A 17,337-nucleotide genomic window follows, 5' to 3' on the forward strand; every position below is an offset into this window, starting at 1 on the left:
TTTAATTAAATAATTTAACACAAAAGAAAGATGGTGCGATTATTTAATGGCGATCGGCAATCAAACCTCCACGAGCACATATAAATCGTTGCACTGATGTTAAACAATTTCTGAGAGACTCGGAAACTACGCGCCAGGTTTTAATTGCTGGGGCAATTGAGAATGGATATCTTTAAGAGTGATACGGTGAATTTCATAATAGAAACTATATTTCCTGATCTGACAGAGACGATAAATTAAGATGAGATAAAAAAGAGATGTTTTGCCGGACGGATAGGTCTAGGAATGTGTTATTCACCCTAGCAATAAAGAACTTGAATAAAGGGACGGTGGGACTTCGTTTGAGGATTTATTTGTTATTTCCAAACGGCTGGTGTTATAACAGCCCCCGCCACACGCCTCATAAAGCGGGGTAGTATGCAGATGTAGATAAGGGAAACCAAGTTAAATTTTCATTTACATTCACACACTACCCCGCAAGCCGCCTCTATACTTAGGCGTAAGCCGTGCGGTGTTAGTGTAAAAGCCAAAAATAAAAGGAAACAGCGCGCTTTCGAGATATTTCTAATATAATATTCTATTATATTATCCTCTATTATATTCTATTATAATATATCTATTATATTATTATATTTCTATTATAATATCCGGTTTTAAGCAACAGTCCTTCTCGTCATTCTGAAAAATAACTATTCTTAATTGCTAATGCAATCTAAGCCCAGCGCGTAGCCTCCGAGAATCTGTCGGCTCCAATCAAATTTTTAGTAAAGATATGTGACATCCTCTGTTAGCTCGAAACAGTTTTTAACGAATTTTGAATAGAGTTCGTGAATTACACGCTGTCAGATTTTAAGAAAATTCTTTTCGTCACAATTTTCGTTATAATAACGAGAGCCAATGCCGATAAAAATAGTATTGTTGGCATTAGATCCATCATCAAATTTTATAGGCGCCAACGATGGTTACGAGTTGTGAGCTGCTTTAACGCTGTTTTCATATCTGAAAACGTACTTACGAAAGGCCTTCGAAATAAGGTTCAACTGTTTTTTATAATAAGTGAAAGCATAGTCCACGTGGGTAAAAAAAAGCATGCATATCGCAGCAAGCTCTTGAAACTTCGCCGTGCGAAACGCGGTTCTCAAAAAGCGACCCGCTCAACAGCTTTGTCAGAATATGAAAAATGCGAAAAAATAATTGGTTTAAAAAAAATAAATGGTTCTAAAAAGTGAGTGAGGAATTTTGCCTGTGATATCGGTTGAAACGAAGGAAATTATGATGCATAGGAGAAGAATATTTTTGGGAAAAGTAGAAAAAGGCCTCACCACTTATTTTCGTCGTAGCGACACGTGTCGCGTATAACGCACGTACCAAAGGGTCGCCAACGCTACGCTATATTTCCCATAGACTGCCATGATTTCCTCGCTTTTCAACTTTTCCCATGGCTTTAGAAAAAAATAATTCCAATCGCGTAGTCGTTAGTTTGGTGGTTCATACACAGAAAAGTAATTAGGCGTTTTTAGCCCTTATCATGGCCTAACCCCGGTTTATACTTCTCTTTCTTTATTTACTTGACGTTCCCCGATGACGTCAAGTAAAGGGCTATGCATCAGCGGATGCCAGAAATTAAAAACTAAATGATAATCAATGCCCGGATGGAGTTGACTTACTCAGGCGGGACTCGAATGTGCGACCTTTGGCTTGGCAGGTGAGACAGTTAACGAGGGCCAATCCCGAAAACGGAAAATGAAGTAATATGCACAAAAAGTCATTACGAAAATGTTTTACAGGCAATATCTGTTAAAAAAAGTTACTAGATAAACATTTTTTAAATCTCTTGAGGTATTAGACAACGTATACATGATTGAACAAAGGTAGAGCTGATTATTGCTCCTGTTAATCAAATTTATATAATAGTCATTCCTAATTTGGATTATTAGAATATTTGAGATTCTTCATCAACACCAAATCCGTGCCCGGACAAATGTGAGCGTGGGAAACAACGTCAATTGGAATTCATTTGCTGAGTTCCCATTGCACTTTCAAATGAATTGCAAAATAGATACATTTGACAGGTTACGATACACAAAAATTAATATTTCCGCGCTAAAATACATTGCAGTTCGCCATATTGAGAAGGTGAGCATCGGACGCGATATACTTTGGTTCGAATCCCAATCATTTATAGCCTTTGAATGCTTCTGACCTGGTTCGCTTCACCGTATTCACCGTTTACATTGTGTTTTTACATGTTCCTAACCTTTTCATGTGATCGGTGAGGGAAGACATCACTGCAGTCAAAGCCACAAGTTAATGATTTCACGAATACATGGTTATTTATGGAAATGCGTTGCTTAGGTTATATGTTTGTATCATCCGTCCAGTGATCGCCGCTCCACCAATCGGTTTTTGGTGGTCATTTTTTAAACTAATCCCCATACTCAATTTCAAATAATTGACATATATATAATAGGAAATTTTGTATTTTGACAATTTTTTCTAGAGTTAAAACAATTTTAGAGGGGGGCGTCATAGGAACTTTTGTCGTATCTCGTCTCGTTCACCCCAAACATTTGTATGAGTTAATCAGTGAGTGGTCGTAACTGGGCTGAGTATATTCATTATTAGATTGGCAGTCGCAAGAGACTCAGCGGATACGCGCTAGACTAAGATCGTTTAATCAATGAAGGACTAATATCTTCATGAGCAATAAGGAGGAGATCATATTCGAACTTCACGCTGCATTTAAGTCCATCAGGAACGATACATCAAGATATCGATTATCATATTATAATTAGATTATACGAAGATTAACGATTGTCGTTTATTAGGTGAAAACCATTTTTTTCTGTTTTCAGCAATAGTGTATTTAAATGATAATCATTGACGAGGAATATGTTTTCGTGCATTTGAGCTTGAGCTTGACAGCCAATAGACACACTAATTTATTAAACTAATGAATTTAATTCAGAGGTTATTCATATACAGCCATAAGGATGATAGTGGCTGATGCAAAGGGATTTGTTTTCATCTTATAATTCTCTGTCTTCCTTTCATTGCCCATAGACTGTCAATGGGTACACACACTAGTAAGTCATACTTGTAATCATTAACTTGCCCTGAAGTTATTATTATGTCTCATGTATATATAAATTCTTTGCATTGATTTGGTTGTGCATGGTCGCAGCACGATTCCGGGAAGGTTGCCGTCACGTGAGTGGCCGCTGGGTTGCCATGCGCCGCTAGGGCTCCAGTGGTTGCGAGGGGTTGGAGCGGGAGACGAGGTTTGCACCTCCGATCACGTTCGCCTGAAGTGGTTAGCATCACTTGGGCCTGCCAATCGAAACGGCATTATGCAGACATGCTCATGCAATGATAAATAACACTCATCTAATGCCGATTTAAAGCTGTACCAAAAACAACGCGGACAGAATTTGTGATTTGATTCTAAGTACATATGCGGCGCTGATTCGGAATGCATAAATACAAACATAGAGTTCATTGGTATCTTAATATTGGTATAAATGCTGCAGCCCCACATTCCTCCCTTTCTCTCCCAAGAGAGTTACCTACTATTAACTCACTGTGGGTATTCTTCCTAATAACCTTCTTATCCTATCTCGGTCCTCGACACTTCCCTTGCGATTAGGGGACTATGTTTCCGGGTAGGATGTCATCGCGTCATGTTTAGTGCGAGGCTCCATATTTTAGGGCAGTCCATGCGTTGGTTTCTCATTTCCCACCTAACCCATCGCAACACCTTGAATATGCAGCGAGCGTATGGGATCCCGTGCAGAAAGACTTAATCCGCGAGCTGAATAAAATACAAAGGAAGGCTGCGCGTTTCGTCAAAAACTGCTACGGGCGCACAGACAGTGTTACCCAGATGTTAAGCGAATTAGGCTGGGAACCGCTGGAGACTAGGAGGCTGCGCGCTAGGCTTAGATTGCATGAACAATTGAGAATGGATATCATTAAGAGCGACACAGACAACATAATGTTGGACCCACACTATATTTCCAGTTCCGATAGAAGCGATAAATTAAGAAAGATTTTTTGCCGAACAGATAGATATGGAAATTCGTTTTTCCCCCGAACCTTGGACTTTAACAAACGCTAGTCCCAACTTCGTTAGAGCACTTCATTTTTTTTAGCTGTAAACGGCTATCACCCCCTGACACACGCCTTTTAGGGGGCTTGCGGGGTATTGTGTAGATGTAGAATATTCCGACCAAAATAATCACTCTCTCTCGGCCATTGACATCGGACCGAATCTCGGACATAAGATACCGAAAGGATCTCCGCCATCAGTGCCCTCTGCTCAATGATGGAAACTCCTCTCACCAGAGGAGACAAGGGCAACTTGTACATTCCCGAAGTTGACCATTAAATATCCTCCGGAATCGTTTTCTTAAAATTCAAAATTAATTCGTGGAAGCGCATTTGAGCCTTTCTTTGATCTTTGGATTGGGAGTGAAGCGCGGTAGACACGACGGCTCATTGTCGAAATATGAAATCAGTTTTTTTAATCAATTCAACCTTTATGTATCTAGCATATTAATCATGAATTTTACATTTCAGTTACATATTGATTTTAGTATGATCACAGAAAGATATACTACTTATAATTATTTACAACTTGGATTAAAATTTTCGATTTTTGTACGAAACATTTTCATGTGAAATAATTATTTTTCACTGAGTAACTCTACATGACGATTAATTCAGATTTCTGTTACCAAATGAGCAAACTGCTGCAGAGAGAATTCTTGTGTATCATAGGTTCCTGGCAAGCTCTATGCTGATTCGTTGAGAATTGGCAAGGCTGACATATACACGAACAAAACTGAAATGCGAAAGGAAACCATTCATGAATTTGAGCCCGATAACATATCTTTCGATGTTGAAGGAAACAGCTTGAATACCACGTAGAAAGTAAATAAACATCCTTGAAAGCAATATTCTACTGGGACTGCCGCGCCGTTCTCGAGATGAGAGTGTAGAGAGGTTGGGGTACTTTGAGGGGAATATTTCCACTCAAATGTTGCGATTCCAATTCGGTGAATGAAGAGCGACATCTTGGTTCGAATGAGGAGACAGAGGAGGTGTAGGAGAGGCAGGTAGATGCGAAGGAATGTGACTTCCGTTTCCCTCGCTTCTGTTAGCTTCGCACGGAGAGAGCGAATGATTTCACGGCCGTGGTGGGGCGCTGTGGTTAGGCCTGTGAGTGAATAGTGATTATCTGATTCCACGTCCCTGTATACAGCAATGCCTCCGACATTATTAGCGCCTCGGGGTGGCGGGATGAGGAGGGGTTTAGCGCAGGGTGCCTTTGAGTGCGTTCTCCCTTAGATAACAAACCAATCCCCGCCTCTCCCACCCCGCCCCAACGGAAAGGCGTCGTAATAGGATGCTGGATTAAGGGATGAAGAGGAGCCTGGATATGTGGGTTAGCGGAGCGGAGGGTGTGTTTCACAGATGTGCGCCGCTCACTCCAAAATAAGGGCCTTTCGATCATTCAACGACCAACAATTTGGCCAACATTGGCACTCACTCATTTATTCGTCGAAACGCTCGCTAGGAAACTTATGCTGGAGTTCCCAAGGTTGAAAAACATCCATTCACGAATTTTTCCGACGACAGAAATCCGAATTCAGATTAACTATGGTAGTAAAACATCTCCGAACCCATTTTTCGATTGTCTGAGGCAATGTCCATCTGGAAGGAGAATAGAAGAAAAAGGTTTGAGGCGTCGCAAGTCAGCGAAACCAAATCCATTGATCCTATGTAAAAGAAGACCAACCTAGAAAAAAACATTATCCTGAGATATATCTCTAGATGATATTTTTTCCAGGTAGAATATTTTCTCTAGATGTCAAATTTTGTAAAATGGACAAAACTTTGGAGCACTGCAGCACACTTAAAGGAAAACCCCTCTTCAATGTTACATATTTCCTATGAGGCACACAACGCGCTACGTAGGGGATAACCATTAGATCTAGTCTAGATAACCATTAAGCGATTCAGTAATTTTCAAACATTTTTAGATTGCGATTAAAATAAATCGTCCCAGACGATGACTTGTGGAAGTCGTTCTCCTTCAGAATGAAACAAAATTCACACTTCGCATCACATTAGCCGACACATATTTCCGAAGCCTGCCATGGTCAATCGAAATAATAAAAAGTGTGGAGTTCGCCATTATATTTCTCATAGAAGGTAAATTTGAAACAATGAAAAATACGGTGAAATTAATTAAAAGTACGTTGGTATTTGAAAGAAATACAAAACTCAAAAATTATCTGAGTACGATTTCTTTTAGAATCTAGCGTAGAAAGATAACTAATATGATTCAAAATATTTTCGGGTAAAATTAAGACTATTAATAATGTGATTTTTCAACAATATTATTTTCATTCTTTTCCTAAATATGCTTTGACAATGGACAGCTATCACGTATTTCTTAAGAGTCAAGAGTAGTTGTTTATCAAACACTCCATGGTATTTCAATTAAGCCCTGTGGAAGAACGCCTCATGTTCGAAATGCTGGTGAACTGAAGTATTTTATTCTTAGGACTACGCTTCAACGAATAGGGTAGTTTCCTTCATCAAAGAAAACGAAAGGCATTGATTGCGATTCGTTACCCACCATTAATGTATTCATAATATACAATTCATTTGGTTTTAGAAATACCGGTTTAGACGAATGGCAATGGTCCATTTTTATCCGCATTTGAAAAGGGCCAGATTGGCGCCCATGCGATGCCACTCCACGTGACGTCACAAGGACCTAGTTTCTATACGAGAAGATAGGAGTTATACATCGTCTGAGGTTACCAATGCATGCATGAGGCGCAGAGCTCAGGGAAACATGTCTTAATAATCACTTATTAAAACTAGCTAAGGTCGGAAAGTTTTCTTCACTTGATAAGGTATTAATAATCCTTATTTAAGCCAAGCGCTACCAGTCAGCAGGGTACTAAGCTATCCGCTAGCAGCCTGCGTCGTATCAGCGCTAAGCTCGCCTCAAGGTCACCTCACAGAGCGACAGCGAGAACCAGAAATACGTCACACGGAGAGATTCATACTTACGCGTCGCGTTTCCGCGCGCTTGAAAATTTTCACTTTTCATTTAATCGCGAAAAATAGGTATCGTCATTTAAAAATCTAAAAGCGTGAAATACGCACTCCAGGAGTAATAATCTTTCGATTAAGGCAATAAAAAAATAATAGGAAACCACCCTATTGTCTGCTAATTACGCCATATTTTCCATTATCGCAAGCACGGGAATGCATAGCGGCGTCCAGGGTGAAAATATAGAGGTGGAACACTTTCCTCAGCGTTCCTATTTTCTGCCGTTCCTTTTTCTGCTCCTAACTTATGGGAGGTTATATTTTTTCCCTTTATTCATCTTCTCCGTCCTCATCTCTCCAGCGCAGCCCAAGCCAACCCTTGAATGGAAGGAACGCGCCCTCGCTTTAATTCGACATCAAGTTGGTGTACGCGGCGTCGTCGTAAGTCTCGGTTAGCCACTGAGACCGCCATCGCCTTCGCCAACTTCGAATTTCCCCTCCGAAATTCCTTTCGATATCTTCGCGGTTCCGTGCAGAGCGTTATAAAGATCGGCAGAGGACGATATCCGTGCTTTCCGTTTGAGTGACTCCTCAGAAGAATAGACGAGGAAGTGTTGTATTTACAGGTGAGAGAGCATTTGCAATTGGGTCAGAGTGGAACGATGAATGAATGAACTTTATATTTCGATACAGTCAACCTCGATACATAGATTTACAGACGTAAATCATGCATTATGTCCCGCATTTAAACACCATTACTCCGAATCTGTACTTGAAGAAAAATTTCTGCGACATAAGATGCACTGTTTGCATAAATTGTGCTGAAATTTGTCGTCGGCAGCTCGACAACGACAATAGCAAAGGCGTGTCGATGAAACATTCGAGGAACTTTATTTATCTATTTCTAGAGTAGGTAATTTTGAAAAATAGCGACTAGAATTTTCCATGCATCCTCTTCTTCATTTACTATCAAAGGCTGTCAGGGGTTTGCATTATGTAGAAAATGACTGTAAAACCATATGTTTATTCCTCAAGACACAAAGCGAATGAAAACACATTAAGCGTTAAGGCAAGGATTAGTTGATGGCGCTTATCGGTAAACTCGTGTACTCATCGTACGTACTTATCACGTGGCGTGGGAAATTGACGTATCAATGAGCTCGAGAGGAAAAGTTAGGCACAGGACAAAATTAAATATGATATATTAAAATATTTTTATCTTTACCTACCACTGATACGTCATTTAGCTTCACTTGAATGGTTTTTCTTGGTACTCAAATGCGCCACAATAACGCACCATTTCGCTACTTGCACGCAAGAAACAATACCCATTGAGACGCTCGAGGTATGCTGGGACCAAAGAATTCTCGCCACCCACCCTCTCATAATCCTTAAGCTAAGGTGACAGCAAGGATTACTTACGTCACTCATTGCAAGTGAGAAAGATGGCGACGGTTCGTTTCAGCGCAATTCACATGAAAAACGACTTTGAAATTGTTATTACTGAATGAGTACGAAATTCTAAGGATTCAAAAGCATTTGCGGCCACTTCTCTCAGCGCTGCAACCCGAAAGTTGGTCTCATTGAGCGAAGGTAGACTACGCTTCGATCAAACCACAAGCATACGAATTCCACATAATGGATTATGGCTACCATTTTTCTACCTCATACTAAGGTTTTCTTGCTTGAGTGTGTTCTATGGTTTTGCCTGAGATTTAAACCCGGGACTCCTCCTTCAGATGTCAAATGTTTTACCCAATGCGCTTTCAAACCCCCCTAAAATACCGATTCCATAAGTTACTTAATTTTGAGAGCAAAACTGAAATAATACGCACATTACCTATGATACATACCGATTTAAGGCACTTACTTCCACTGTAGACATCAAATCGATCGTGTAAGGAAAATTTTATTTCAAACGCTATTGGACGGTAAAGTAAAAATCTAATGGCCACTCCATTGGTTGTTGTAAAAGGGCTCTGAACCCGAACAGTGGATTAGTTTCATGCAAATTCATTATTAATTTGAACAAATGAATAGACACAAGGGCTTGGTTACGCCAAAAATTAACAGATGTGACCGAAGCATTATGCTGATTTCAATGGCAATGTCACAAAATTTAAGTTCCCTTATCTACTGAGAGGTGAATGACGGAATACCAAGTGCTGATAATACTCATGCCAGATAGCCATGTCCGAGTGTCCAAGTGATTAATATATTTTGAGAGGACAATTAGGAACACAAGAAGTCTTTCAATGACGGTATGCAAGTGTTTGGAACGGGTGTGCAAACAAAAAGAGAAAAGCATAGGCAATTCCATATCACGAATGGAAAGAGCATTAGGTTAGAACGCAGTCCTAACAGACCATATTCATATGTAATTATTACCTAAACACAGAACGAAGTTTCAAAACTTGTTCTGATGAATGAAATGCAATAGTTTAATTAACTCTTTTAAACCAATTTAATGAGACGGTGTCCAGGCTGGCGAGCGAAAGACTTGGCTGGCATTACGAAAAACCAACTCGCTATTAATGATGCTCGCATGGCGATTTGCTTTCAGGGAGAGAGAGAGAGTGAGGCCTTGATCACAGCAACTTCACTTGACTGATATTGATTTGAAAAGGAGTTGGCTACTTGAGATGAGCGTCTATTTGATCACAGAAACTTAAAGTGACTTAACTTGACTTGGATTGCTCATTAGTAGAGAAAAGCACATATTAATCTCGAAACTAGACATAAGAGAGAAATATGTATTTATTGAAAGAATAATAAACTACGGAAAATTTTCAATTGATTTCATTAGAGAAACACGGTCTGAGCTATGATTGGTGGAATATTTCACTGATTGGTAGAGGGGATATTCTATTTAGTTAAGCCTATTTAATTTGCTAGGAAGTAGGCTTAGTAGCCATGGACGGAGGCACCACATTGTTGACTACAAAACGCGATAGATACCGAAACCACTGCAAATCGCGCCGTTGGCGTTGAAAAATTTAACCACTTCGATCACTACGCCGCCAATATGGCTCTAACAGCGTTCGTCATGCCTATATGTTGTAAAGTTGTCACCCAAATCAAGTTTCTCGGGGGAGGGAGACATTTATTCATCGAGGAAGAGCATTGACGAGGATGATTCGCCATTCATTACGACTGATCAAGTTATTGAGAATGTATCTTCATTAAATTGAAAATTGAAATCTATTTTTACTTAATGCATGAATTTGCCATTAGAAAAAATTCCCCTGGACCGAGACAAAATCGCCTAATTATAATTTTCATATCTAGAAAATTTATGAATTTATTTTTTATAAAATTTCTCGATTTTTTCAACTTTCACTACTTTTATATGCCAGAAGCTGAATGAAATTAACTAATAACATATATAGCTCCCGTAAATTCTAAAAATACCTACTATCATAATCGAAAATTACGCAAGAAGGCAATACAGTAAGCTTAAAATCCTCATAAAAATTTTTAAAGTTTTTTTTTCTGAGGGAAAAAATAAGACTGCACATTACAGGATGAGTAATTGGCTTATGTTCGATCAGAAGATAATGAAGATAGCCGGTAAGCTCTATTAAGAGCTAATGAAAGTGTATCCAAGCAGCAAATGCGGATGAAAACATGAGCTATGGTTGAAAAAATGACAGAGAAATGATAGCTTTCTCTAAGAGACAAAAAACCGCCATTGTGACGACCGTGCAGCAGTAAATGCCTATGGTAGATAGCTATCATTTGCCTAAAAGAGCCCTTTAAACCTCAAATCTGACGTCCACGGCAGCCAAGCATTAGGTAAGCACCCTTTCGGAAGGTACCTACTCCAGTTTGCCTTTCTATGCGTTAGTATTCACAGAGATTTTAGTGTTATTACTAGGCGCGGGTAAAAGCCATAACGCCAGGGGATCGAGTGGCCTGCCATTATCCCCTGCGGACATAAAACGGCTTGCTGTCCCCCTTAAAAAGGATTGCTTAATGCCGGAGAGCAGCGGAGGCCAAGGGAGGGGGGGACTACGTAAGAGCAGCAGTTTATGGAGCAGAACGAGAGAGACAGTTCACATCAGTGCGATCGCTCTGGAATTCCAGCGGAAAGAGTCACCGAAAACCAATGATAATCGCCGCAAAGAGGGAGGCTGTCATTTTAACTGACAGTGCGCTACTGTCGGTAGAAATAAATCTTGATTTTACCGGGCATATACTTCTCGCAGCTTCTGAATAAGGTGGTTTCTTATTATTTTTTGCCTAAATCGAAAGAATATTAATCCTGGAGTACGTATTTTACGGTTTTAGATTTTTAAATGACGATATCTTTTTTTCGCGTTTATACGAAAAGTGAAAATTTTCAAGCGCGCGAAAACGCGACGGCTAAGTAGAAATGCTGTGAAAATTCCGTTTGACGTATTTCTGGTTCCATCTCTCGCCGTATGAAGTGACCTTGGGGCGAGACTTGGGCGCCGATACGTCACGGACTGCTTAATAATAATAAGGATTATTATTCCCCTATCGAACGAAGGAAACTTTCCGAAATTAGGTAATTTTAATGGGTAATTGTTAAGAGATGTTTCCCTGAGCTCTATGCCTCATACATGCATTGGTAATCTCAGACAATGTAAAATTTCCTATCTGCTCATATAGAAACTAGGTCCGTGTGACGTCACGTGGAGTGGAATCGCATGGGCGCCAATCTGGCCTTTTTCAAATGAGGTTAAAATTGACCATCGCCATTCGTCTAAACTGGGGTTTCTAAAACCAAATAATTTGTATATTATGAATACACTAATGGTGGGTAACGAATCGCAATCAATGCCTTTCGTTTTCTTTGATAAAGGAAACAACCCTATTGAAGGCGCAATAGAAGAATGATCAAGATAAAGAGGATGGGTCGTGGGAGTAATGCGGAGTTCGTAAGAACGGTACGAGAGAAGCCCATTGGATGCCCTGTGTAGGAGTAATGACAGTTCAATCGACCACATGGCGGAACACGAGTTTCTAATGAAAAACATCGCTGAAGCACATGTGGGCAGGAGGAACAGCCGAGGTAAGCCACGGACGGAGCGGGCGAAAAGGCGTGGAAAGCAAAAGAATCATGCGAGTGTTGAGAGCTGAGACGATTGGCGTGCAGATGCGCATCAAACCAATCTTGGGATCCATGACTGTTGATGATGAAAATGGCATTCATGCAAAGAAGGCATCAGCAATCTATCTAACGGATGGCTTGGTTAAAATAATAATAACAACATACTGTAGATCCGTAAAAATGTTAACAGCAACAGAACACATATGAAAATGGGAGCTTCGGTGACTCCTGAGGCTTTTGCCTGTTCGTTGGATCACCCTTAGAAAAAATTGGAATGCAATATTCATGTTAGTGGCGCATTCATTTTGATTTTCCATGCCACTTATGTAGATCAAAACATAATTCCCATTTAAAAGCAACTACTAATGAAAATGACGGCATCTTTTACAGCAAGAAGTTTCTTTGCGATGCAAATACCGAGAAAGTTTGATTTGAGACAGTGAAATCCCGTAACACTTGAACCTATTGGGAGTTGACAAGGATCATCGTCCTCCAAAATTTTATGTAACATATTTAATTTTCACCTCCTAGTTTAATCGTTATTGTTTCCTTAAATGTCTAAAATTCTTCCATTTCATTTTTATTAAGTCTAAAAATTAAATTTTAGGGTCCGAAATGCGTAAAAAATGGGTATTTAAGAACATTTTACACGGGAGAACTCTCTCTCCCTGGCGGAAGTTCCATAATCCCCGGACCAAGGTCATAACACCACCCCACCAATCTTGTGCCATGTCCGCCACTGTTTGTATTGACTCATAGCTACCAAATTATAATTCTTGCATTGGGGTGAATTGTGAAGAGCATGCTGATTATTCCTTTCGCAAGGTAAAGCATTATTAAAAAAACGTCATACAGAAGCACGTTTTTACCTTTTAAGTGAAATTTGATAAAAAATGAGCGGCGCAGTGTATTTTTTTAAGATTCGATGAAGACAACAACGGAGAAAAGAGGAGAGAACGGAAGCGTTCGAAATGTGGCTGCGGAGGGAAATGGGTAAGGTGAAGTGGGCCGAGAGGAAGAAGAACGACGAAGTGCTGGACATGATGGGTGAAGAGAAAAAGATTTTAGATGAGATAAGGAAGAGGCAGAGGGTTTGGATTGAGGGATTTGACCTGAGCGGGGAAGAAGGGGGTGCTGAAGGCTAAACAGTGCTGTAGGGATGAATGCGGGGGAGGGGGAATGAGATTTTCTCTGTGAGAATGAGAGAGGGCGGGAAGCATTGATCTTGGAAGAGGAAAGTGCATGAGGGGAATGGAGGCGGCCACAGTGATTCTCAAATGCAAACCTACTTTAAACGGTAGAATATTTTAATAATATGTTATATTAATGCTTTTATGCCAAAAAAGCAAATTCGGGCCTTTTGGTCCCGGCTTGCTTCCAATGACAGAGCGACGCCATTCATATCTACTTCAAAGCCTTATTTAATGTTTCGTCTTAAACCCCTCATCCGCCTATTCGACCGCTCTGCGTCCGTGATTGCGTAACACGCCACCACCAAGTGAAGCACCCGTCTCCAGGCGACACGGGATGGTATCGCCATGAATGCATCATCAAGTCGGAGGACCGGGCTCGAATCTCGACAGAGAAAACAAGCCAACAAGTTGCTTTAAGAAGAGATTGACCAGAGGCTGAAGCACCTTCGCCGCAGCCAACGAGGTGCGCTTCTGTCCGTTATGAATACTTTCGTCGGCCAATATAAGCACTGAGCGTACTTGCGACGTCTCCCTGAATACGAAATGAAGTTTCTCACGTAGAAACGAGTTTTACCCACAGTTGAATGCTATCCTCAACTGAGCAACACGCATGATTTGGGAATGATGTGGGCATATGTCTAGATTACATAGCCATAGCATGCACCAAATCGCCAATTAAACCAAACCCACCACCGGGAATATCGCATAAATAGGGCATAAAATATTTTTACGAGAAAAAGTACAAAAAATATTCATTTCAATCGGTTCAATACGTTCAAACACTTGATTAGGAGAGCACATGCAACCAAGCACAAACTTACAAAAAAACGCCTTCAGCAACTCACCCCCAGCTGAAACAACAATGGTTGGGATCACGGTAAAACTCACCTGAAATGATAAAAAGACATTCGCACTTTAATATAATGGCACATACAATGAAAATTCACACTATTGCTATCTCAACCACTAAATTATGTTTGCGAAATGCAATACTCAACTCATCAGTTATTATGAAACGGCGATTATTTAAATGACCAAATATTATAAAAATTCCTTAGAATTGCTCCTTCATGTAATTACAGAGCGTTTATCATTTCGGTGTAAAAAGTCATCACGAGTACATCAAACTGATAACTAAGATAGGTGTGTACCAAGGTGTTGTGACGATGAAGGTCGTAATCGTGGTCGAAATAGATATACATATTGTGCGGCATAAGGAAACCATAAACTTCACGAGGTGAAGGATTTCTGCTAATTGGTTAGCCGAGTGACCAATGATAAAAATAATAATAATCATTATCATTGACGGAGGAAGATGCATAAAGGAAATAGTAAGAAGAATAGCCTAAGCAAAGACGGGATTACTAAAAAGAGGAGACTTCTTGCAGCTGAAAACATAAGCGATGAAGTTACAGTTGCATTTATTATGACTAACATTTGGTGCTTGCTTTTTTATGGCGATGAGGTATGGAAGATAACAGCACTGAAAGATAACAACATTTGGAGGATTTCGAAATGTTTTGAAATAGAATAATGGTGGGGATCATGTGAGTAATTCGGAAGTTCAAAAGTAGCTGTGAAGTCTTTGGAAAATACCACATCCGATGTATAATTCCTGACGTACCTCCTTTTTCCCGAGGATTCCCATCTAAGTTGGCCAGATTGAATGAACCACCTTGGAAGACATTATCGGTGAGTCCTCATATGAATCTGAAGAGAGGGAATACCTCGCCACGGAGCCCGAAAGTAAACACTCCGATGGCCCAACGTGTGGGTGGACGTGAGTTTCCTCAAAGCATTCCATTTTGCCCCTCATGTTTCACTCTGATTTCACTAGCCCAGTCCGCCCAGTCCTCGTCGGCGTCAAATCAAAGGATCGCTTGACTGCCAACCCTCCTAGTTTTTACCGACCCGGCCTTATCAGTAAGATGGGACTCGTAACTGTGTACGTATTATTGAAAACGATAGTAACTGGATGAATGTTATATGAAGAGCTGTGGCACATGTGCCGGTATGACTGCGCCATTTCTTCTCTCCTCCTCATTTTTCACTGGTTAAAAATGAAAACTTATGCGTTGCATTTACCGCATTTATGCTTGTTATACATTTTATCTCATATCTTAAACGAATTGATTCATTGTTCTCAAAGCTGATCTAAAGTATGCACAGATATGTCATACAGTAGAGTAGCATTTTAGCTTCCGGCGAAAATTATGATTTCGCTTCATTTATCAAACAATGCCTCTTCCCCCTGGCCTCACTAAGTTCGGAGTTGACGCAGATGATTTTCCCGTCTTCTGAGCAGATGCTTAGCGGATTCCTATTACAAATCGAATAGAAGAATAATTTACCCATAGAATCTACTTCACGCACGAAAAGATCCAATCATGCGCTTGCAAATGCATTGCGCTTCAATGCACAAGGGACGCAACATTATCAAAATCGAAATAGTGCCGTTTTATTCGATTGAATTGCAATCACTCAGTAGCAACAGGACTTAACCCTCCCAATCAGACGGCCTGATTTCCTGACCTATACTTATTTCAATCTTACTCTAATAACCTGAAACTTCTAGGGCATGTAACTTAGAACATTGACACCGTTGAAGTATATGCATCTCAGGTACAAAAATGAAAACGTCTCATTAAGTATTGATTCAAGCAAAGTATTATTGAAGCAAAGTTTAAACATGCCATGCTCAGATGAAAATGGTCTGCATTACATACGTATCTCGTAAATTTCAAGCAATACGACTGATTTAACGTGAGTGGTGCCTCTTCTCATGCCGTTTTCACGGAGTATTCAGCTTATTGAAAGCAAATATCTCCTCAGAGAAAACTTTCGGGAAGGAGGGGGCGATTTTAACCTTCTACCTCCCGTTGCTACTAAATAATGAGTAAAAAAATGTAAAGCGCTCACCTAAGACTCAATCACTGTAAGCAACAGTTACATGAGGGAGAATGATTTTGGGATATTACGAAGCCCTCCCCCTCTCTAAATGGTGAGACTAAATATCAAACGCTCACCTCTACCGGAAGCAGTCAGTTGGTGTCTTGGGGCGCGGTGTCCTGAGGAGCTCCAGCGACCACGAGGCGCCCAGTGCATCCGCTTGCGACCCCCACCAACGCGTCGAACCGACTCGCATGCAATGGACTTCACGGAGGGAATCCACGCGGTGTATAGTACTTGTGGCCACGCACCTCCTGGCGGTACAACTTCCACGACGGGGGTCTAGCTGCAGTCAGCATGACGGTCTCGTCTTCCCAACGAACAATTCGTTTGCCCGGGTCTTATCACTTGGAGCTCAGCGACTCCACTCTCGCCCGACTTCAGAAGGAATCGAATGTCTCCGCGCGAGTCAACCAGATGTCTGCCACTGCTGTTTCGACCAACCGCTAAGTCGTCCCTAGGACAAGCCACCGCATATTTGAACACACACGCAGCTACTCTCCATATGCTTGGGAAACCTCTTTAGATTTTAGGCTGTGGTAGACTTATCAGACGAATACCTGCGGCGCCCTACTATATCAGAAACCGCGACTCACGAAAAGAGATTCCGACGAACATAAAACGGCGTGACACTTCCTCACCGTATGCCCTCTGCCTAACTTATCTCACTGCCACAATGAGACTTAACGGCGATAATAATTCCATGAAATGACTAGATTGAAACTCACCGTAGACGGCCTATACACTTGGAAAGGCAAAAAACCAAATCAAAGGAAATTTCTGCATGCCGTGGCCTCACGCAGTTTCTTCCGAAATATGATGGATTTTTCTTCCATTTATTGCCGTTTAAGTAGAACCTGACACGTCTAGTAATGTGGCGTTCCTCGCTGGCAACCTCCATTGGACAAAAATATTTCGTTAATTTTAGTGGATATACAATAAAATACTCTTAAATAATTCGTACGAAGGTTTAGTTACGAGACTCTGCATAACGGGAAAAGAATACAAATTTAAGCAAGAAAATTTTCGAGGAATTCCGCGTTAACG

Source organism: Ischnura elegans, chromosome 9, assembly GCF_921293095.1.
Source record: "Ischnura elegans chromosome 9, ioIscEleg1.1, whole genome shotgun sequence".
Taxonomy (NCBI): domain Eukaryota; kingdom Metazoa; phylum Arthropoda; class Insecta; order Odonata; family Coenagrionidae; genus Ischnura; species Ischnura elegans.